The sequence below is a fragment of the Tamandua tetradactyla genome, chromosome 22 (assembly GCF_023851605.1).
Source record: "Tamandua tetradactyla isolate mTamTet1 chromosome 22, mTamTet1.pri, whole genome shotgun sequence".
Classification (NCBI taxonomy): Eukaryota; Metazoa; Chordata; class Mammalia; order Pilosa; family Myrmecophagidae; genus Tamandua; species Tamandua tetradactyla.
In genome coordinates, this window is record NC_135348.1 from 23929003 (window position 1) to 23954178 (window position 25176).

At 40.9% G+C, this 25176-nt stretch overlaps 1 long non-coding RNA gene, 1 other non-coding gene and 1 pseudogene across 3 annotated transcripts in view; 2 read left to right on the plus strand and 1 right to left on the minus strand.

Moving 5' to 3' along the window:
• LOC143666075 (uncharacterized) overlaps window positions 1-25176 on the minus strand; it is a 60822-nt gene that overhangs the window by 32592 nt on the left and 3054 nt on the right. The gene's annotated exons all lie outside the window — the stretch shown is intronic.
• On the plus strand, window positions 5970-7831 carry LOC143665937 (pantothenate kinase 3 pseudogene; annotated as a pseudogene).
• Window positions 20311-20417, plus strand: LOC143666412 (U6 spliceosomal RNA). The gene has a single exon (XR_013167612.1). It is a non-coding gene; the product is annotated as a U6 spliceosomal RNA (small nuclear RNA).

Sequence of the window (25176 nt, forward strand, 5' to 3'; positions counted from 1 at the left end):
TCTAGTTAAGTTACTCAGAGGTTGTCCTTGACCCTTCTCAAGCCTCTTCTCTCCTGTGGCTGGTGTTACTTGTAATAAGATATGCTCTGGGGAAAGCTAATAAGGTAATTTTTAAACCTTTCTCCAACTGAAGTTGAGTAATGATCTTAGCTATTGCCAGCCATGTGAAAATTATTTCTATTCTCAGCTGAAAGATATTACCTTTAAATCAAAAGTAATCAGTTTAATGTAACTCTTACTTAATCTTAGTCAATAAAATTCTTCCTAGGCCTATGAATGCATAAAAGTGCTGAATATTTTAATTTCTTCAGCTCAGAGTGCATCCATCCCTGGCTATTTTGAAATTAGGAAACAGAATCATTAAAAAGGGACCAGCATTACTTATTCCCATGAAAAAGAATAGATGAGATTGCCTGAAATAGAGCAATAGACCCACAGCCTGTCTTTCTGGCTCTTGTCATATTTCCTACACTCCATCTGTCAGGGAGCAGAGCAATTTTTCTAAAACATAAATTAGACCATGTACTTCTCTTGCTGCAAATATCCAGTGGGCTTCCCATGCATAGAGTAAAATCCCTACTCTTAGCAGGCTCTCAGGACCCTGTCTACATGTCCAAACCTAACTTCCTCCCATCCCCTTCAATTATATTCTTGTTTAGAAGGCTCCAGCCTCATTGACCTTTTTTTGAAAAGTCAAACACTTTAAGCTTACTCCTGTCTGAGGGACTCTATTCTAAATGTTTTTCCTTTTTGTTTCGTATCTTTGTTTGGTTCTATCTTTTATGTCATTCTAGTCTTAACGCTTTCAAAGATTTTCTGGTGATTTTATTTTTTGTCTATATTGCTTACTACTGAATCCCCAAATTCAGTAACAATAACTGGATTACAGAACTGGATTACAGGAAACAGTAAATGGATTACAGGAAAACTCAATAAAATTATGTTGAATGAAATAGGTTCTCCAGCTTAGCCTAATCAAAGCAGCTTTCCCTCTTCTGCCCCCATCAAATTCTCTCACTGCTTTCCTTTACTTTCTACATTGCACTTAGTTCCTAAGGCTATCCTCTTCATTTGTATAATTAGCTATTGACACGTCTCAATTCAGTAGAGTAAAATGCATGAAATCTTTTGTTTACCTATGTGATGTAGGATCTGGCTTTCTATTCCATAGCAACATTTTGGGGAGTGTCTTCATTTCCTAGTGCTACTAAAACAAAGTTACACAAACTGGATGGCTTAAAATAACAAAAATTTATTGTTCACTTCTCTGGGGGCTAGAAGTCCAAAATCAAGATGTCTTCAGTGTCATACTCCCTCAGAAACCCATAGGGGAGAAACCTTCCTTGCTTCTTCTAGTTTCTGGAATTTTCCAGCAGTCCTTGTGGCTCCTTGATTTATAGATGTATCACCCCAATCTCTGTCTCTTTCTTCACATAACCTTCTTTCCTATTTGCCTCTTCTCCTCTTTCTTATAAAGTAGGGTGGTTTAGGAGCCCACCCTACTCTGGGATGATGTCATTTTAACTAATTACATCTGGAATGACCCTATTTCCAAATAAGGCCATGGTATGAGCTACTGGGAATTAGGACTTCAACATATCTTTTGGGGGTCACAAGTCATCCCCTAACAAGGAAATACTAAGTTTTCTAGTTCCTTTCTGTTATTAAAGGTATTATAATTTCAAAATGCTAATATAGCAAATTCCTTCCTTCCTTCTCCCTTCTTCTAGGCTTTGGCTTCTCTGAGATTGGCAGCAGAGGGAAAAAAGCAGGGAAAGAGCATATTTTTACTTGTCTTCCCAAGGTGGTAGTGGCTGCTGGTCTGTCTCACACAGACCACTGATGGACTCTTAGAATCAGAAGTCCAAAGGCCAGAGCTCACAGAGGCATACAGGCAACCTCAGAGGATCCTGCCATTGACGGAGGGATTCAATTCCAGCTCTGCCTTTTCCCCTCTTGCACAATTCTCATCACTATATACGCAGAGGCTCTGTGGTTGGTGTTCCCTTGCTTAGCAGAAACCCTCTTGGGTGAGATACCAGCAAAATAACTCCTTGGCGATTTTCATTTCATTCTTGGGAAACTCTGGCAAAATGGAAGGAGTGCAGATAATTCACCACTGCCTTCTCTTAGCCTCGTTGTCTAGCCCCAATTCTCTCACCCCTGTTCATGTAGGCATAGAGGCATATCAGCGAATCTGCTGCCTGAACGGCCATCCAAAAGCAAACAAAATGTCCAATTTCCTCCACCTTCGTGCAGGCATCTCCAAGCTTCATATGCTTTTCTCTCAAAGACTACTTTTCTTTCTTCCTACTTAAAGCATGAAAAGAGAAAGAGGGAAAAGGACATATAGATCTGAAAAATAAAATTCAAAGGATAAGATGGTGGATTCAAGAAACGCCTTTACAGTAATGACTCTGAATGTGAACGGACTAAATTTACCAATTAAAAGATACAGATTAGCAAAATGGATTTCTTTCCTTTTCTTTTTTTTCAGAGTAAATTTAAAAATTGTCAATAACATGATTTAAAAATACTGAAAGTTAACCAACTAAATATAGAATTGAGAAATTAAATGAGGAACAACAGAATAATGCAAAAGTAAGTAGAGGGAAGGAAATAAAAGCTGAAATCAATAAAACAAGTGAAGTGAGCTGCCGGGATCACACAGCTGGAGGAAAGGCGCAGCAACAGGGATCAGAGTTTCCCTCCTGCCTGAAACGCCATCAAACACACAAACAAAGCATATGAAACAATGGTTTCAAATATTACACATTAGGCAGTGCAGGACAGTGATTCCTAAGAGTGGGAAAACAAAAGTGAGCTGCACTGTTCTGCCTGGAGAGCATTCCCAGGGCCCCCACATAGGGTCTCTCTGTATTGAGGAGACAGAGCTGAGTCTAGAGAAAACCAAGGCAGCTAAAGCTTGCAGAGCAGAGACCCTGCGTGAAAAAGAATGGCAGAGAGGGCCCTGGAAATCTGCAGAAAATTCCCCTAAAGTCTTCTGCTGCGTATTGATGAGGACATGTATGCGAGGAAACTACCTGTACATTTCGAGTTCTAACATCATAATAACCAATTAAATTGGGTCTAAATTTTCTCATTTAGAAAGTAAGGGAGGTGAATTTAAGTGTGACCTAGCACCAAAATCGTTTGACCTTTATGAAAACTATTTCTTTCCCCCTTTTAGTCTTTTTTGTGGGGAGCAAATACAGGAATGTCCTTTCACCCCTACCTCAGACAAAAGATAAAGAAAACACAGCCTGTCCCAGGATGCCTTTCATTGTAGCACTGCAGCTATCCCACCTCCTATGACTTGCTCTGGCCACCACCAGAGCAATTTTCCAATTACGAGACAAAAATAAGCCTCGGCAGAGCATTAACAAGGCTTTTTTCTCCAGGAAAAAAAATATTATTCAAATGGAAGAGAGTTATTTAAATATGAAGAACAAGGCATGGTAAATGCAGATAGCATTTTCAATAATGGAATAACTTTTCTTTCGCACTCAATACAAATAGCCCTGGAGTGTCAATGCAAAGCTTGTTCTAAGTAACATTTTTCAGAAATGTAAAAAAAAAAAAAATGCTGGAAAAAAGGGAGACAGATGATAAGACACTAATCCATTTTTCTCCAATTAATTTCACCACTGTCACTGGTGGCAAGCATGAGAATCTCCAGTACACATGAAAATATGGGTGAACCACAGCCCGGAGCTTTACTTGATTTTCAGCCTGAATCAGGGATGACTTTATCCAAAGAGAAAAAAAAAAGTTGCACATGTCAATACAATTTTTTATAGATTAAAATGAGAAAAATTTCTGATGATTACAGGAATCTCTTTAGCAAGCTTTTTATATGTAGTATTACATTTTCATATATATCACCCCTGAAATTTCCATTTTCCTGCCCACACTGACATTACTGTTATATTTGAGTGATTTTTGGAGTCGTGTTACAAATAAGAGTGTGATTTTTCTTAAAGGATGTGTGTAGTAAAATTTGCTTTGGAGGCCAACTTCTTATGAGAGAAAAGTCCTATGACATTTTGTAGCTTGAATGGAGTGAGAGTTGGAGATTGATTGTGAGGCTCTTTAACTCAGTTTCTGTGATAAAGAAGAAAGAAATTGCTCTCCCCCACGTTGAGAGAGTCTGCTTCTATTTTGAAGATTCGCCAGTGACACCTCTCAATTTTGAGCCAACTCATTAAAAAATGCCAACTCACTCTGAGGTTTTACTTGAATTTCTTTTGCCTGGAGTCCATCTTTAACAAGGAAAACCATTCTCATGCCTGAGACATCCCAGAAATGTGTGTTTTCTCCATATGAAGCTGATTTTTGTACACACTCATGGCTTCAATCCCATCTTATAACAAAACAAGTTAGAACAGTTTGCTTAAAATGTGGCTTTCCTTTGAAGAGTCACTTATGTCACCTATTTGCCCAGCTTTGTTTAAAGCACACTGCCACCCTGCCTCAGTCCAGGCAAGGCTCCAATTTTGACTTTGCTTTTAATTATCCATCTTTTTCTGTCTATTGAAATACTTCGTTTCATCCTTTGTTCAGTGCTATGATTTTCTTCTGTACTGGCTCCCTGAACTTAACTAAGTCATAGCATCCTTTACACTGTATTTCAATTTCCTGTTTTATCTGTTGGTCTGCCCAACTTGCTAGCTTTGAATTCAGGGACTGATTCACCTTTTCACCATTTCAGCCATAGTAACTGTTCAGTAGCCAGCAGAAAGTAGACAACTAGTAAGTATCACTGTGTGATTGAATGAAAATATGAATTGATCATTTTATTTATTGATATTAATTCCTGTTATTAGTTATAAAAGACCCTTACATCAGTATCTTTAAAAAGCTTACAACTACAAAATGAAAAATGATCTTGTTGTTATTATTATTACTAATCAAGCTAAGTGTGAGTGGAAAAACAATAGATGAGAAAGAACGTACATTGAGAAAATCTAAAAATGAAGGTCAAAATTCTCTTCACCAGGAGCACTCTTCCTTAGATGTCTACTTAGTTTCTTCCTTATATCCCTCAAGTGTATTCTCAAAAACATTATGAGAGAGGTTATCCCTGATCACCTTTTATTAAAAAAAAACAATCTCCCACTTTTCAAAACCTCTATCCAACAAGGAACCCAGTGCTGAGAGATCACTGCTATCAGCCTTCTCCGGAAATCACTCTTTGTAGAAGATGCTTAGACAAGATCACACCACCTTCCCAGGAGCCCAGACTTTCCCTCCTCTTAATCCTATTTTCTTCCCTTCCCTGCAAGTGTTGATCCTAACAGCACTTCCCAATAAACTTTCTACACATTAATCTCCATCTCATAGCCAGCTTCCTAGACCCCTGAGCTGCGGCTCCCCTCCCTTATTCTTCCTTGTTTTTCTTCCTTGCAGTTATTCCACTTATTGCCCTATTAAATATTCATTACTAATCTATCACATTTCATTTTGTATTGGATTGTTGGCCATCTCCTCCCTTCCCCATTAGACTGGAAGCTCCATGAGGGCAGGAACTTTGTTTCATTTACTGTTGTAACCACAAGACCTGAAAACCATAAGAACTAAGTAGATTTTTTGAGATGAATATTAAATAAATGAAAATAGGAATTTGCAAAACTATATATTGTTTAGACTGCCATCGCTCAAATGTGTTCCTAGACCTCAGGTTTTACTTTGTGCCAGAAATCCAAAGGTTCTACACTGGTGCACATTAATTAAGATCAGAGGAAAAATTAAGACTATGCAAAGGGATGGTCTCCTGGAATAATTAGGATTGCACAATCAAGAGTTAACATTTTACTTATTTTGCATACCTGATTTCAGCTTACCAGTGTACTGGTTGAATGTACAAGAGAACATTCAAGAAGCTACACCTTGTGAAGACCCAAGCTTGAAAGAAGAATGGCTGTAAATTATGTGCCCTCAAGGAAGAAGCTTGGGGGGCAACTGAAGATATGAGGTTAGCAACCCAAATCCAATGTAGGCAAGGCACACGCCTGTCGGGACAGCAGCTGAAAAGCAGCGCTGGTCGTCACCATGTAGTTGACAGTTGCTGTTAGTAATTCACTTTATTTCTTAATAAGTCTGTTTCCATATTTGAAAAAAAAAAAAACAGGAATAGGATTTACCTCAAAGAACTATTGTGAGTGCAGCGGCAGTGGTGGCTCTGCAAATCATCGGCTGCTGGGGGCTCCAGAGGCCGGTGTCTGCCTGCCAGAGGCTGCTGGCGGGCAGACACCTTCCCCAGCCCGCCGGGTCCCCCACCATCCCCGCCCCAGCTGGCCCCACTTGGCCTCACCGCAGGCCGGGTCCACCTCCGAGTCCCCCCCATCACGCAGCCACGCTTAGGACCAGTGGCTGCCACTCCCGCTTTGGGCTGACGAGGTAAATTTCAAGGATGCCAAGAAACCCTATTTCCTATGGTTTGACATGGACATGGGGGCAACTCCAGTAAAGCCCTTATATTTTGAATTTGTGGCTATCAGAGTAGAGGAGGAACAAATAGAAGTCGAGAGCTTGGAAAGTATCCAGATATGTTTGACTTGTAATGTAGCATATGAATCCACTGGCATTCCAGCTGTGCAAAGAAATGAACACTTTGAGGTTGTAGAGGGTACTTGCACTTTACCAAACTTCCAACCCAGGGCTGCCTGCTTTTATTCAAATGGGAAGAGACAAAAACTTCTCAACATTACCCACAGTGCTGTGTGCTACTGGAGGTGGTGCTTACAGTTTAAAAGAGATTTTCAGTAGACTTAAAATTTAGGCTTAAGAGTCACGCCCAAGAGAGCCTCTTTTGCTGCTCAGATGTGGCCTCTCAATCCAGCCAACACAACAAGCAAACTCACCACCCTCCCCCTGTCTACATGGGACATGACTCCCAGGGGTGTGGACCCTCTTGGCAACATGGGACAGAAATCCTAGAATGAGCTGAGACTCAGCATCAAGGGATTGAGAAAACCTTCTTGACCAAAAAGGGGAAGAGTGAAATGAGACAAAGTGGCAATGACCAAGAGATTCCAAACAAAATTGAGAGGTTATCCTGGAGGTTATTCTTATGCATAAAAAAAAAAAAGAAAGAAAGATTTTCAGACAATGGGAAACCTCCAACCTGCACAAACTATGAACTTGACTGCCTTGTAAAGGGCTTACTGTATACAGATTCGGTCAGTTCAGTGGTGACACACAGTGCTATTCTTTTGCTAATGCCTCAGAACTTGAGCAATGCCAAAAAATGCCTTTGAACCTGGATGATTCCTACCCATTTCCGGTAATGAACATTGGTTCAGGTGACAGTATTTTAGCAGTCCATTTCAAAGACAACTCTAAACAAGTGATCTGGACAAGCCTTGGCAGAGACACCTTTCTGAGTTTATGTAGTTTATTGACTGGCTGTGAGAGTTTTGAAGAGGCTTTTGAATTGACATTCAAAGGTGACAGCACCAAAGCTGATGAGTTGGTCCGTGATATTTATGGAGGAGAACATGAAAGATTTTGTCTGCCAGTTTGGGCTGCAGCAGCTAGTTTTGCTCATAGGATTTACAAGGAGAATCTGTTAGTAAAGAAGATCTGGCAAGAGCTAATTTAGTTACTATTACCAATAACATTGGTTCTGTGGCATGGATGTGTGCTGTTAATGAGAAAATAAGTAAATTGTCTTTGTTGGAAATTTTTTACGCATCACTACTCTCTCAATGAAACTTTTGGCATGTGCATTGAATTATTAGTCGAAAGGTCAACTGAAAGCATTGTTTCTAGAACATAAGGGATACTTTGGAGTGTGGGTGCACTTCCTGGGCTGCCAAATTGCAGCTAAAACATCAGATTTCTCTCTGCTAATAAATGTCATCCAAGAGGAACTGAAAACCAGAGGCATTATTACTGCATTGTTGGTCACTGGGAACCAAAGGATAAAAGAGTAGCACTATTCCCATTGATTTTTAAATGTCAAAATGGTCTAAATTATCAAAGTTAAAGACTTTGTTCTATTATGAAAAACAACAAAGTCACATTTATTCTGAAAAGGATGTTATGGAATTCCAACAGATGAGTTGTTTTGAAACTTTGTGGGACTCAAAGTCGGAGGCATTATTGCAGAATTATAAAAGGATCAGTGTTTTTTTTTGTTTTGTTTTGTTTTGTTTTTGTACATTCTGGTAGTAAAAGCATTATAGTTCCAAAATTTGTTTTTTAAAAAAAAGCTATTGTGAGTGAAAGGTTTTAAGATATGAGGTATTTGGAGAGACTTCATGATTCCAGCCATAGAGCCCTCCCTTATTCCCCCAACCTAACAGTGAGGACTCAATGAAATTATGAATATGAGCACCAGCTATAGAGCTTGCACATTAACTCAATAAAAGTTAAAAGAAATGAAGAAATGACATACTGTTTCAGATCACTTCAAAGAACATATAGCCACTTCCAGATTTACTAATGTTCACCCAGATATACACCCAGAGGTCTAATCTGAATTAAATCAAGGAAAGATCTGGATTTATTGAACAAAAAATGAACACATATTGAGTACTTGCTTACTCTATACCAGGCTCTGTGCTGGGTACAGGATTTTTAATAACATTTTAGTGTAGTAATATACATTCTTTAGTATCAATTATCAGATATAAAGTGTTTAATTAAAGCTTTAAAAATATAATTAAAGAAGCACATAGAAGTTAGTGTCTCCTGGTAATGGGTAGTCTTTTAAGGTCATAGAGATGGAAGTCACTTATTCTAAAGATGGAAATCATTCTCCTTGATAGTTATTTTTTAATGCAATTTTATTGGTATATATTCCTACACAATATAATCCATCCAAAGTATACAATCAATGACTTATTATAATTGATTGTATCATCATAGTTGTACATTTGTCACCACAATCAATATTAGAACATTTTCATTTGAAAAAAAAATAATAAAAATATGAAGGAACACCCAAAACATCCCATACCCTTGTCCCTCTATTGTTTATTTATTTTTATTTATGCTTTTTTTGTCTTTATTTTATTATTCATCTGCACATGTATTGAATAAAGGGGGCATCAGTCACAAAGTTTTCATAATCACACAGTCATACCAAAAAAGCTGTATAGTTATGCAATCATCTTCAAGAATCAAGGCTACTGGATCACATTTCAACAGTTTCAGGTACTTCCTTCTAGCAATTCGAATACACTAGAAACTAAAAAGGAATATCTATGTAACACATAAGAATAACCTCCAGCATGACCTCTCAAGTCTATTTGAAGCCACCGAATCTTTATTTTGTTTCATTTCCTTCCCCTCTTTTGGTTAAGAAGGTCTTCTCAATCCCACAATGCTGGGTCCTGGTTCATCCTTGGGAGTCATGTCCCATGTTGCCAGGGAGATTCCCCCCCAGGAGTCATGTCCCACATTGGGGGGAGGGTAGTGATTTCATTTGTAGAGTTGGTTCAGTGAAAGAGGCCATATCTGAGCCACGAAAGAGGTTCTCTGGAGGTGACGTCTAGGCATAATCATAAGCAAGTTTCTCTTCTCCTTTGGAGGAATGAATTTCATAAAGCCCATGATCAAGAGTTTGACTTATTGAATTCAGAGTCCCTCAGGCTTGAAAGAATAACTTTGATGGTTATTAAACTCAGCGACAATGACCCAGCCTCGTAAGCACATCTCAGCACTCAATGGTTTTGCTGGTTGTTAATACCCAAGGAAGGGGAGTTACAGAAAACATGATGAGACTGGAAACATCCCTTATCACACTATCAGCAGCTTCAGCAAAAATAATGACTTTTTCTTAAGCACCTTCCCAGGTAAAAGACCCTGAGCTAAGTTCATAGCTTATGTTATTTCATTTAAATCCATAACTCCATGAGGTAGGAAAAAAATATGGCTCCAAAAGTGACCTGAGCAAATCAAAATCCAAGCAAGGGGCTGAATAAAATTTCAAATCAAAATCTGTCCAACTCTAAAGCTGATGCTTAATCTAACAAAAACTGGCCCAAAAGAAGCAACCTAAAATCAAGAAAAATGGATAATTTAGAATTCTGAATTGCTGGCAAAGACATATTCTTTAATTTAACTTAAAAACTTAACAGCTGGTATATTTGGAATGAGTTCTCTTTGTTCAGCATAGTCATAGAACCCTTTACTATTCCTTTTCACATATTTTATGCAATTTGAGGTTTGTAAGGAACTAAATCCTGGCTGAGATAAATGTTTCTGCAATCCTCTTCAACATACCCTGTTTCCCATTCAATCCCAAGCTCAGTGAACTGCACACTATGAACCTAATTCTTTAAGACATAGAGTATCTTAAATTGTCTATAATGAGACTTTCACATCCCAAGGGAAACACAAAAGAATTACTTTTAAAACCTTTTAACGTTCTCCATTCTCATGCGCAATCAGATGCCCTGTTATCAAGAATTTGCTAGATAAATATACTCAATAGCTGTCAACCTGTTGGGGACCAGAGGCTAACCTAAGATGGCGATTGAGCCAACATGGCCACCCCGGCTAATGCAATGGCATCTATATAGTACAACAAGGTTCTTCATGGAAATAGGTTCCCGCCGGGACCTTCCCGCCGGCGCGAACTCCCCACCAATTATCTAATCAGCCCTTCCCGCCGGCGCGAACTCCCTCCTATCATAATGCTCCACATACCCTACTCCCTCCCCAAGTCGGTATATATACACCCGGCTTGCTTAATAAAATTTGCAGCTTGATCAGAATCCTGTCTTGCTGTCCTTCTTGCGTCTCTCTGTCCCATAGCCATTCTTCCCTCAGCAGGTGGCAGACCCCGTTGACTGTCCTGCAGGTCAGGACAATTGGCGCCCAATGTGGGGCTCGACCGCTAGCTGAGAGATAGAAGCGTCGCGCACCGAAAAATGAGGAGGGCCCTCCCATAACCCCGGACTGCCACAGAAGTAACTCGCCTGTGAACGCAGCCCCGGCGACACTGCCTCGCGCCGACGGACGAAAAAAGAGAAGAGCGAAGGATCACGCAGTAAGTCACTTTCATTTTCATTTAAAAAATTCACTATGGGACAGGAATCTAGTACACATGAGCTTTACGTGAGACAATTAAAAGAAACCCTCAAGACGCGAGGAGCGAGAGTTAAGAAAAAGGACCTTAGAAATTTCTTTCAGTTTGTCTATCAAACCTGTCCATGGTTCCCTGCTGACGGGACCATAGACCAAAAATGCTGGTCAAGAGTAGGAGATTGTTTACAGGACTATTATAAAACTTTTGGACCGGAAAAGGTACCAGTTACAGCCTTCAATTATTGGAACTTAATCAATGAGGCCATAAAAACTTCCCCTTCAGACCCTGAAATACTGGAGCTTTGTAAAGAAGGAGAAAACGCCTTAAAAAATTCAGACCCTGAAATACTAAAGTTTTATACAGAGGGAGAAAATGCCTTAAAAAATGCACGCCCCCTCTCCAGACCTCACTCAGAATGTGATTCTGTCACTATAGATATACCAAATGACACTGACCTCCAAGAAAATAAAACTCCTTGTGCCGAAAAACCCCTCTCAGGTTTTGATAATCTCCCGGCCTTTCGACCCCCCCCCATGTGCCTTGTGCACCACAACCTCCTCACCATTGCCATCCTATAATGCCCCGGGTTCCACAATATACAGCCTTGGAGGAAGCGGCCACTACGCTCAGAAACAGTGCTCATGCCTTTAGTGTACTCTTTGCCCAGGAACAGGCCAGGGTTAACCGACAACAACTGCAAAATAATCACCTCCTTAACTCCCTGCAAACCACCAGTCAGGCGCTCTCTTCTCTCTCTCTAATGACTAACCAAAATAAGCCCTCTAACCCCCGCTGTGCCCACTACACTTTTCCGGTCCTCCATAGCCAGCAAAAGGCAAAGTCAGAAACTTCCGAGCCTCAGTCTGAACAAGAAAGCAGTGAGGAAGAAGGGGAAGGGAGCGAGAAGGCTAATGATGAGGACGAAATAAAATCGGAATATAGCCACGAGCGTAGCCGCGAGCGGGAGAAAATACCCCGGCCCAATAAATACAAAAGGATTAATCTAAAATATTTAAAGGAACTAAAAAAGGCCATGCATGATTATGGAGCAACTGCCCCTTTCACCCTGGCTTTGCTAGATAGTATTAGCGAAAAGGAACTCACTCCAAATGATTGGTCACAGCTCACCAGAGCCACCCTATCAGGTGGCGATTTCCTGTTATGGAAATCAGATTATGAAGAACAGTGCAAAAAGTATGCTGAAAGCAACATTTTAAAAGACAGCACAAAATCTTGGTCATTAGAAAAGCTTCTGGGGTCAAGTCCTTATCATCTTAATTCTACCCAGGCACAATATCCCCAAGGACTTGGTCTCCAGGTGCAGTCCGCCGCCATTAAAGCATGGAGGCTGCTTCCCTAAAAGGGGGCTCTCACCTCCTCTTTATTGAAAATAGTTCAGGGCCCCAATGAGCCATATACTGACTTCCTCAGTCGGCTACAGACCGCAGCCCAGTGCATTCTGGGTGATCAGGAAAGCGAAAGCGATTTTATCAAGCATCTCGCTTATGAAAATGCTAACACCGCCTGTCAGGCGGCAATCCGCCCCTTTCGTACCACTGACCTCTCCAATTATATTAAACTTTGTAACGGAATAAATCCTAATACTCAGGCAATATTAGCTGCCTTACAAAATCGTCCTCAAAACAACGGCCCCATCTGTTTTAATTGTAACGAATCAGGTCGTTATTCAAAAAATTGTCCCCTACGCACAAATAATTCTCCCACGCATCTGCCGGTATCTAATTTCCCCAATCCAAGACCTCCCCCTCGCACCATCTGTCCTCGGTGCAAAAAGGGGTTTCACTGGTCCTCTGATTGTCACTCTGAAACTGACATCACGGGTCAGCCTTTAATGCCTAGGCAGCAGGGAAACTCCTATTGGGGCCGGCCCCAGGCCCCTCAGAGGACAAACACCGGGGCAGTGCGGTTTGTCCCCCAGCAGCAACCCCTCCCTTCAGTTCCGGCGCTACCAACCATTCACCACGCCTCCGTGTCTCAGAACTCTGGAGGGCCACAGCAGGGAGTGCGGGGTTGGACCTCTGTGCCTCCTCCGACTCAATACTAACCCCAGAAACATCGCCTTTACTTATCCCTACGGGAGTCTATGGGCCATTGCCTCCTAACACCTTTGGTCTGGTACTAGGAAGGGCTAGTGCCGCCTTGCAAGGCCTCCACATCACCCCGGGAATAATTGATAATGATTATACAGGGGAAATTCAAATTATTGCTGCCACTAACTATGACCTTGCTCCCATCCATACTGGCGATCGGGTGGCACAACTCATTTTGCTCCCCCTTCAACATATCAATACTAACTTTAAAAAGCCCTATCACTCAAAAAACAGCTTTGGGTCATCAAATGCTTATTGGGCCCAACCTATTACTAAAGAGAAACCAACCTTATGTTTAAGACTTAACGGAAAACCCTTTACAGGACTTATTGATACTGGGGCTGACGCTACTGTCATCTCCTCAAAACACTGGCCTAAGGCTTGGCCCCTCACTTCCACTCATACTATAATTGAAGGCATAGGTGGCCAAAATGAACCCCTCGTGAGCACTCAGTTATTAAAATGGGAAGATGAGGAGGGCAACACAGGAGATGTCTTACCGTATATCGTACCTGATCTACCGGTAAACTTGTGGGGCCGGGACATTTTAAGCCAAATGAGAATTATCATGCATAGTCCAAATGATGCTGTCACTGCACAAATGCTGAACATGCAGCATCTCCCTGGGCAAGGTTTAGGGAAAAATAACCAGGGCATGAAACAACCCATAATGACATTCCCGTGAAGCGACCGGACAGGACTTGGTTATAATCCAAATTTACCCTAATGGTCATTGACATTCCTGTACCCCACGCAACTAAAATTTCGTGGAGAACCACAAATCTTGTGTGGGTTGATCAATGGCCATTAACTTTAGATAAAACCCTGGCAGCCATACAGTTAGTACAGGAACAACTTCATGCCGGGCATATTGAACCTACCCACTCGCCCTGGAACACTCCAATTTTCGTTGTTAAGAAAAAATCTGGCAAATGGCGACTAATACAAGACTTACGCACCATCAATAAAGTAATGGTCCCCATGGGGGCGCTTCAGCCTGGCCTTCCCTCGCCAGTTGCTATCCCTGCAAACTGGCATAAAATAATTATTGACCTTAAAGACTGTTTCTTTTCTATACCCCTCCATCCAGAGGACAGACAATACTTCGCTTTTAGCGTCCCTCAAACTAATTTTCAAGCCCCCATCCCTCGCTTCCAGTGGAAAGTTCTTCTGCAAGGCATGGCTAACAGCCCAACACTGTGCCAAAAATTTGTTTCCGACGCCATCCGTCCCGTTAGAGTTCAATGGCCATGCAATTATATCCTCCATTACATGGACGATATTTTAATTGCCAGCCAAACAATTACTGACTTACATACCTGCTTTCTAATGCTCTTAAAACGCCTGAAAGCAATGGGCCTCTCAATAGCCCCAGACAAAATACAAGTTTCAAATCCATTCTCGTATCTAGGTTTTGAACTCCACCAGGAGCGAGTCCTAACGCCAAGAATCCATTTACAAACCAATCACTTAACAACCCTAAATGACTTTCAAAAACTCTTGGGTGACATCCAGTGGCTCTGTCCTTATTTAAAATTAACAATTGAGGAACTCGCACCCCTTACAGACTTACTAAAAGGTGACCCCAGTCCTTCCTCCCCTCGGATTTTAACAAAGGAGGCCGCTCAAGCACTGACCATTGTAGAATCGGCTATCCAACATCAAACCTGTTATCAAATACACTATGACCAACCATTATATTTTATCGTTCTTCCCACGCCTCGTGCGCCCACAGGGGTTTTTTGGCAACTTAATCCAAAGTCTCCCACAAATAAAGGCTCACCTTTATACTGGGTACACCTTCCCTCCACACCGAGTAAAGTTCTCTTCCCCTATCCATCTTTAACTGTCTCCCTCCTAATAAAAGGCCAATGAACGAGCCTCCAGTTATTCGGAAGGGACCCTGATACCATCATTCTCCCATATACGCTAGAACAAATACAATGGCTATCTCAAACAAATGACGAATGGGCCATCGCTCTCGTTTCCTTTTCAGGCAATTTGGAAAATCATTATCCAAGTGATCCTATAATCCAGTTTGCTAAAACTCATCAGTTTGTCTTCCCTCGGGTCACATCGCAAACACCTATTACCCCAGCGCTCACAGTTTTCACCGATGGCTCTGCCAATGGCACCGCCGCCTATGTAATTCAGGGCAGGGCCACTCCCCTTCCATCCCCTTTTACATTGGCTCAACTCGTTGAACTTTATGCAGTCTTACACATCTTTCAAACACTCCAGACCCAACCGTTTAATCTATACACTGATAGTGCCTACATCGCACAGTCCATCCCCCTCTTGGAAACAACACCTTTTATCAAACCCTCCACCAGCACTACTCAGTTATTCTCAACCTTACAAAGGCTTATCCACCAGTGCCACCTTCCTTTCTACATAGGACACCTCAGAGCACACTCGAACCTGCCTAGCCCACTTACCGAGGGCAATGCCCTAGCAGACGCAGCCACTCGCTCAGTTCATTTGGCCGTCCTCAACCCACTCGAAGCAGCCACAAAAGCCCATGCTCAACACCATTTAAATGCAACCACCCTTCATCACAAATATCACCTCTCTAGGGAACAGGCAAGATCCATAGTTAAGGCCTACAAAAACTGTGTCACTGAATTGCCGGTCCCACACTTGGGAGTTAACCCCAGAGGACTAATCCCTAATGAACTGTGGCAAATGGATATCACGCACTTACCAGAGTTTGGCAAGTTAAAATATGTGCATGTTAGCATAGATACCTTCAGTGGATTCATTGTGGCCAGCCTCCATACTGGAGAAGTCTCAAAGGATGTTCAATCCCATCTACTATATTGTTTTTCCGTTTTAGGTCAGCCAAAAACCATCAAAACAGATAATGGGCCTGGCTATATGGGAAAAAACTTCCAAAACTTTTGCCTACAACTTAATATTAAACATGTTACAGGAATCCCCTATAATCCTCAGGGACAGGGAATAATTGAGCGAGCACATCGCACCCTGAAAAATACCCTAGGGCGCCTAAAAAATAGCACTCTCTCCTTAATGAAGCAGCGCCCTCGTGACCTCCTTCACCATGCGCTTTTCGTTCTTAATTTTCTATCAGTTGACACCAATGGGCGTTCCGCAGCCGATCGACATTGGCATTCGGAAACCTCCACAAATCAGGCCACTGTTATGTGGCGTGACCCCTTAACATCGAGATGGAACGGGCCTGACCCCGTAATAATTTGGGGACGAGGCTCTGCTTGCATATATGATCAAGAAAAGGAAGGCCCTCGCTGGCTTCCAGAAAGACTGATAAAACATATCGATTCTCCACTATCGAAACCCACCTCTGAGACACCTTTCCCCCATCCTTCTAATAATAATCTCTCCAGGGTGGAAGTCTCTCCCTGAGAAAAATGTTTTTCTTCTCTCTTTCAGCACTTCAACAAATCCTGCTATAGCCTACCCGGAGGCAACCAACCTATACGCGACCGGAAGCCAGAAGAATTCCTACTCACAGGTTTATCCCATCACTAACACCTCATGAATTACTGGCTCTTACTAATTTGTCTTCTAGCCCTAGTGTGGGCAGCAATATTAGCACAAATCGCCCCAAAAGACTGGAATCTATTAGAGAGAATTTTGCTCGCCATAACATTTCTATGCGCTATAGGGTGCATTACCCTGCTAGTTTTTCTCCCTTAATCAAGGGAATAGATAGCCTTTATTAGAATGGCTTTATTAATATTTCCCTCTAGACTTGTCATCTTATGCTTGCTCCTAAAATATACTTTTGGTGGCATGGATGACCCACAAGCCATCCAAAAACTGGTGAACAAAATCCATAATACTGCGTGCGATTGTAGAGAAACAGTTGACAACACCCCCTTGACGGGAACATACTCATTGCAGCAAAGTTGTGGGGAGAAGGTAGCCTACCTATTACATGGTCACACCTCTGAGGTAGGGAAAAATCAAAGGTGGGTCTGTTTAAAGCTCCCTAATCTAGCATCCCCCATTAATGGAGTATTACCAAAGTGTGCTTGCACCCAAATATATTCCTCTCTTCATACCCAGTGCTATACGGCGTATTCACAGTGCATAAACGAAAGTAATAACAAAACTTACTAATTTACTAAATTATCTCTCACAGATTTAATGTTTAAGCCGCCTGAAGGAATAAGCAACTCTAAGCTCCAACTCAGTAACTGTGGCGGAAATGACGCCGCAATAGGGAAGGAGGTGTGCTGGTCACCTACACCCCCAATACAAATGTCAGATGGAGGGGGACCCCAAGATCAAGCTAGAGAGCTCGTAGCTAAAAAACAATTACAAGCAATAATTGATCATTTATATCCTCAGCTCCATTATCACCCGCTAGCAAAAATAAAAATCCAAAATATAGATCTAGACCCCCAAACATATGATATTTTAACTGCCACTTGGAAATTACTCAATATGTCCAAACCAGAATTGGCATCTGATTGCTGGCTTTGCCTACGGATGGGAGGCCCCCTGCCCCTTGCCTTGCCACCACGCAATAATACCTATAGCAATTTTTCTAGCTCTTGCAGTATCTCCATACCTTTCCGAGTGCTGATTGAGTTCGAAAACAGCACTCTTTGCTTCTCCTCGCCATCCACTAATGATAGTAATGAGATAGATCTTGGCGTGCTCCCTATTGATTGTCAAGAAACAATCACTAGCTCTAATCCCCTCTGTCCCACTACCGGCACTGTATTCGTATGTGGCGGTAGCCTTGCTTATACTGCACTCCCACAAAATTGGACTGGATTATGTGTCCTAAGTATACTCCTTCCTAATATCGATATCATCAGAGGGGAGGAGCCAGTACCTATTCCCAGATTAGACCTTATTGCTGGCCGCCAAAAAAGGGCCGGGCAAATGCTCCCCCTCCTGGCTACGATGGGTATTCTTGGAGCTTTAGGTACGGGATCTGCTGGTATAGGGGTTTCTGTCACACAATATACTAAATTATCCAAACAATTAATTGGGGAGGTGCAAGCTTTATCAAGTACCATTCAGGACGTTCAAGACCAGCTAGACTCTCTTGCCGAGGTAGTCCTACAAAATCGTAGAGGGCTAGATTTATTAACCGCGGAAAAGGGGGGAATATGTTTGGCTTTACAGGAATGCTGCTGCTTCTATACAAATAAATCCGGCATCGTCAGAGACAAAATTAAGAAGCTGCAGGAAGAATTGGAAAAAAGAAGACAAGAACTGGCTGAATCTCCTCTATGGAGTGCATTTAATGGACTACTGCCTTACCTCCTCCCTATATTAGGCCCTTTAATAACCCTACTCCTTATAATATCTATTGCACCTGCTGTTATAAGGAAAATACTCCAGCTTGTAAAGGATCAAGTTAATTCAGCCCTAGGGAGGCCCATTCAGGTGCATTACCAAAGGCTCCATCTCCAGGACCAGGGCGTAACCCTGGAAGGCCAAGAAAACATCTACCCTCTGTAAATCCCCCCCTCCTACGGGAGCAGCATACCACTTGAAAGTATGCTTCTAGCTTATGCTATGATTGGTACCGCTGGGTGCAAGGCAAAGCACTGCAAAGGAGGGCCAGAACAATCAAAGGCCGTTTTGGAGCTCCTTGAGAAGTATGCCTCATTTGCATAGGGGTTCGCGCTGCAAAAATTCCCCTCCCCAGAAAAACAGAGCCACAAACAACTTGGGGAATGAGGCCTCTACTTCCCCCAGCAAAGGTTAATGCCAAAAGAATGCTTAATCAGCATCTTTCCTCCATCCCCTTTTTGAAAAACAAAGGGAGGAGATGTTGGGGACCAGAGGCTAACCTAAGATGGCGATTGAGCCAACATGGCCACCCCGGCTAATGCAATGGCATCTATATAGTACAACAAGGTTCTTCACGGAAATAGGTTCCCGCCGGGACCTTCCCGCCGGCGCGAACTCCCCACCAATTATCTAACCAGCCCTTCCCCGCCGGCGCGAACTCCCTCCTATCATAATGCTCCACATACCCTACTCCCTCCCCAAGTCGGTATATATACACCCGGCTTGCTTAATAAAATTTGCAGCTTGATCAGAATCCTGTCTTGCTGTCCTTCTTGCGTCTCTCTGTCCCATAGCCATTCTTCCCTCAGCAGGTGGCGGACCCTGTTGACTGTCCTGCGGGTCGGGACAAACCCATCTTTTGAGTAGGGAGTGTAAAGCCCCACAATGATTAATTTGAGTGGCAAGCTGCCTAATTTATTTCTGCTGAGTGAAGTTTATTCATTTGCCAGGAATAATAGTAACACAAAAATAAAAAGGCCATGCAAGTGCTAAATAATTAAGAATCGTAATGGAATTACATCAGACTGCTGTGTGGGGTCTTAGTTTGAGTAAAAGGACAGGGAATTGATTTATCTCATCTAGATTATCATGTCTTTACATTACCATGTCTTCTGCTACCAATTTAAAATCTTTCGTCTTCCTTATTTTTTCCCCTGAGACGTATTTGCTTTTACATGTGTAGTATATAAATAAGCATTAATTTTCTTGTCTTCCAGAAACACACAATTAATATAAAATGCTAAGTTTTCTCTACTTGTAGACTTACCTTAAATGTTTGGCTGATAATGATTTAAAGTGAAAACGGACTATAAAACTATTATCCTACCAATATTCTATACTGAAATTGTGAAATATGTTGTGATGAGAACAAAAAAATGGAAGAATAGGGGTCCAAGTTTGTAAAAGAGCAATGACTGACTGTACCCTGTTTTTATGTCCTTTGCACCTTTTAGGGCTTTCAGTATTTTCATGGGTGGGAACATTGAGATAGAAATGACTTCTTCAAGGAAAGCAGCTCTACAGAGCACACATCCCTTAAAAAGGAAATAACATCTTTGTGTGCAAGTGGCCCCAATTCAAAATAGCACTCATGAGTTTTTAATTTAAGTGGGTCTCCTAACCCTTCCACCTTCCCACCTATCCCCATTGCCCGAAAGAATCATCAAGAGATATCATGTATGTGTGAGGAACTTTTTTCTCTTTTAATTTTTTCTTCTAAATAAAAGGCAGAAAACTTGTACATAGAACTGTATGTATTACTAGAATATAGAGTTTGTATAACTCTATTATGTTGGAAGCTTCAAGTTATGATTTTTCTAATTTTTAAGTTCAAAAATGTAGCAACAAAAACCTTGCTTGGTGCTCGCTTCGGCAGCACATACACTAAAATTTGAACAACACAGAGAATATTAGCATGGCCCATGAGCAAGGATGACATGCAAATTTGTGAAGCGCTCCAAATTAAAAAAAAAAAAACTTACTTGCAAGAATAGACAAAAGGTCCCACAGATAGCAGATCAGATCAAGTAAGAAAAAATATTAGAGGATTACTATTAATGTATTCCCCATCCTAGAGAAACAAAGCTGAGATGTGGTCCCTTTTAAAATCATGAAATTAAACTGCAGAAATCCATCTTCTCCTTTCTTCCCCTTTTATCTTTTATAGAAAAAATGTCCTCAACTGCAAGACATTTCTAGTGCAGGGTTTGGAACTTCAGCAAGCCTGATATTTTCACATTTGGGGGCACATGATTTTGTCAGGCATTCATCATACTAGACGACTTGCTTTACTTAGCAGAGTTCTGTACAGATGGTAACCCATGAGTATTTTTTGGCTAACCTAGCAATCCCCTTACATCATTGTTATCAGGCTGCAGAAAGAAAGAGAAAAACATTTTCCAATATTTTACTATTATGATGCTGCATAATTTTACTTTTAAGGCAAGAAACTGCATTGCTTACTAAAGTTCTGAAATATCCATAAACCACAATATTTTGCAACCATTAAAAGTCATCTTAGAGAAATACATTTATTGTAAGAGAAAGTTAGCGATACCCTAGAAAAAGAATGAGTTAAAGACAGCAAAATAAAATATGCCATATAGGGATTAAGAAGTTTATCCTGATTAGGACAAAACGAAACTTTAAATTATTCCAGTTAACCCTATGCTCTAAGTAAGAAATGCTTTAAAGATGAAAGTCAAAACACCTTTCTCAAAATCCATTTACTTTGTAATAAAACTTCTCTTTTTTATAGTAAATCCAAAGAGTTTTTCTAACAGTGAAAACTAAAAGCCAGCTAAGAATATTAACAGAAAATCACAAAAAGAATAAAACACATGGAAAAAAGTTCAACCTCACTAGTAACAAAACCTGAACATTAAAATTATAGATACTATTTTAAATATCAATTTTAAAAAGCTAAAATAGTTTGTGATAAAACCTGGCAAATATTTATGTAAATAAAAACTGGTGATGGAAGTTTAAATGAGTTCAAACTTTCCTGCAAGGCTTGTAGAAATGTGTCTTGAGACCTACTTAACCCAGTAATTCCAGTGTTGAAGTTCAAGATTGTGTGGCAAGACTTAGCTGCAATGATGTAGTATAAATTAGATTCTACCCAAGAGTCCCCCAAAAAATAAATAAATAAAAGGAAACTTAGGGCGGGCCAGGGTGGCTCAGCAGGCAGAGTTCTCACCTGCCATGCCGGAGACCTGGGTTCGATTCCCAGTGCCTGCCCATGCCAAAAAAAAAAAAAAAAAAGGAAACATTAAGTTCTAGAATACCCATAAAATAAATCACTTTGCAACCATTCAAATTCATTTTAGAGGAATATCTTTATTGTAAAAGAAAGATAGCGACGATTAAAATAGAAAATTTAACATCGTTTTTTATTTGGACATTTTTAGTATGCTCATTTTAATATGGGGTATATTGGTGGCCTTAAGCAAATTCATTACCAAAAAAAATCAGAGTTGTATTTGCAACAGAAGCTTCACCTCATCCCTGGCACTTGCTGCTCCTGAAACTCCAAAGTGAGTGAGATGATGAACAGAGAAGAATCTGGGTAATATAGCAAGGAAGTCTGCCAAGACGAAGAGAGGGTACAAAGTATTGGAGGTCTTAAAACAGCCACAGAATCAAAGTAGACAAAGTGCTTTATTCATGAACTGTGCCCACCTCCTGCATGAACTGCGCCCACCTCCTGCATGAAGCGCGCCCACCTCCTGCATGAAGCGCACCCACCTCCTGCATGAACTGCACCCACCTCCTGCATGAAGTGCGCCCACCTCCTGCATGAACTGCGCCCACCTCCTGCATGAACTGCATCCACCTCCTGCATGAAGTGCACCCACCTCCTGCATGAACTGCGCCCACCTCCTACATGAACTGCACCCACCTCCTACATGAACTGCACCCGCCTCCTGCATGTAGTGCACCCACCTCCTGCATGAACTGCACCCACCTCCTACATGAACTGCGCCCACCTCCTGCTGAACTGCACCTACCTCCTGCATGAACTGTGCCCACCTCCTGCATGAACTGCACCCACCTCCTGCATGAACTGCATCCACCTCCTGCATAAAGTGCGTCTACCTCCTACATGAACTGCACCCAGCCAGTTCATGTATGAGGAAAAATATCACAGAGCCAAAGAACACGGATTTCCAGTTTAAAATTGCAAGACAAGTTTGAACAAATAGCGAACCACCCTCCCTAAATCCCCGCAGACCAAGAACCTAAAAATAAGAGAAAAAATTCAAAACACATTAATAAGTGAAAGCTTAGCACACCGCTAAGAGATGTGTTCCCCATGGGAACAGGTAGTTGGAGGCAGAGAGCAGTAAGCGGGGTGGGGGGGGAGGGAGGGGGACATCACCATCATTCATAAAAGAACACGATGAAGAATAAAATTTGAAAGCACAGGGAATGTTTAGTTTTTTAACAAAATTATAAAGTTTATATATTTCACCCTCATTTTATAGACGAGACTGTGACACAGAGGAGGTCACAGCACTGGTCAGTGGCGAGGCTGGATTTAAACCCAGGAAGCCTGGCTCCTGAGCCCAGGCCCTGAATCGTCACACATACTGTCATTGACCAAACAAGATCACTAGGACATCTAAGCACAATCAGTGCACAATCACAAAATGTAGCTGAACTCTTTCACAATAGCAACAACAGCTCTTTGGTAGTGCTAGGAATGGCACTTGCAAAAAAGTTCCAGGGAAAATGATGACATTTTATAGAACAAATGGATAGAGTCTATGTTCATGAATGAAAATGTATGGCCTATTTGTCTATTTGTTCAATAAAAGTCCATTCACTCTAAATTCTTCTATACAATAAGTAGCGTTCCTATAAAAATCCAAGCATGATTTTTCATGAGACTGAATAAACAGATTTAAATGTTTATGAAAGTGCAAAAAAGACATTCTTAATAAAAGAGAACAAAAAGAATGAAATTGGCTTGGCACTTATCAAATGTATCATAAAACTATAGTAATGAAAACTAGATAGTAGGGGTAGAAGGGTAGCTCAGTGGTAGAAGTCTCGCCTGCCATGCGGGAGACCCAGGTTCAATTCCCGGTTCATGCACTTCCCAAAAAACTAACAAGCAAAACACAACAAGCAAAATTTCAACAAATGATGCTGCAAAAATGGGATACTCACATGGAAAAATAATGAAATGTGACCCTGTCATACAGCATACAAAAAAAAAATCGAAACTAGACAGTGCCTCAAGAATAAGAAAATTGATGGATGGGCCAGAAAGGAGAGAACCAGCATGTTCGTGGATATATGGAAACTTGGTGTTTAAGAGAGTTCACATTGAGGATATATGGAAACTTGGTGTTTAAGAGAGTTCACATTGAACCAGTGAGGAAAGGCTGATCAATCAAGGGTCTTTGGAGCATGTAATATTTAGATGAGAAGAAAATTCAATTAGATTATGTATCTCATATCCATATGAGCAACAAAATACAGGAAATACAAAATTTAATAGGAAGATTAAATTTTGGGATAAAAAAAGGAAGGAAGCAAAGGGAAAAAGGGAAGAGGAAGGATACAGAAAGGCAGAAAAGAGACAGAAAGGAAAGCAGACAGATTTCAAAGTCATTAGAGAAAATATAAGCATTTATCTTTACAATCTTGGAGTAAGGAAAGCTCCATAAAAACACAAACACAAACATACACACTATATTAATCAGCGTTCTCTAGGGAATGGAACCAACAGGAGAGATCTGTAAATAGTTTGAGATTTTATAAAAGTGTCTCATGCAACTGGGGGATGTATGAGTCCAAATTCCAAAGGGCAGGCTGAAAGCTGGCAACTCTGATGAAGGTTTTCAATGAATTTCCCAGGAGAGGCTGACTGGCTGAAACAGAGATGAAAGTTCTCTCTTCTGACAGCTGAAATCATTACTTCTCCTTCTAAAGTCTTCAACTGATAGGGTTAAATGCTTCTCATTACTGAAAACTCTCCTTGTTGATTATGAATGTAATCAACCATAAATGCAATTGACTTATTGATAACTTAAGTCCAGGAAATGTCTTCTCAGTAACAGTTAGGTCAGTGCTTACTTGACCAGACAACTAGGCGAATTATCTGGCCAAGCTGACATGAACCTAACTATCACACACACAAAGCAATAATTACAAAGGTAAAGAATGACAATTTGGAGCCATCAAAATTTTAAATGTGCACATTGGAAGACACATGTAACATCAAAACACAATTAATGAACAAAAAAGAAATTACCTCTCTGAAAGTAAACAGTAGACTATTTTCTAGAATATTAAACAAAAAAGTCTGAACAATCAAATGAAAAAGTCAAGGCAAGAAAAAATTGGGCAAAGAAATGAAGAGGCAAATTCACAGAAGAAATTCAAATGATCCATAAATATATAAAACCATGCTTAACATGCAGATAATGAGAGAAACGCAAATTAAAAGACTAATGAGATAATGTTTTGCACCCATTTGATTTGCAAAATCCAAAAAATCTGAAAATAATAAGAGTTGGTAAGATTGTGAGGGATCAGATACCCTTCTGGACTGCTGATGGATGATGAGAGTGTAAATTAGCAAAGTCATTTCAGCAGTGTCTAGTAAAATTGAAAATATTTATTCCCGATGAGTCAAAGGTCTAAATTCTAAGAACATACCCTAAATCCAAAACAAAACAGCATATGGGCACAGGATTTCATATACCAAAATAC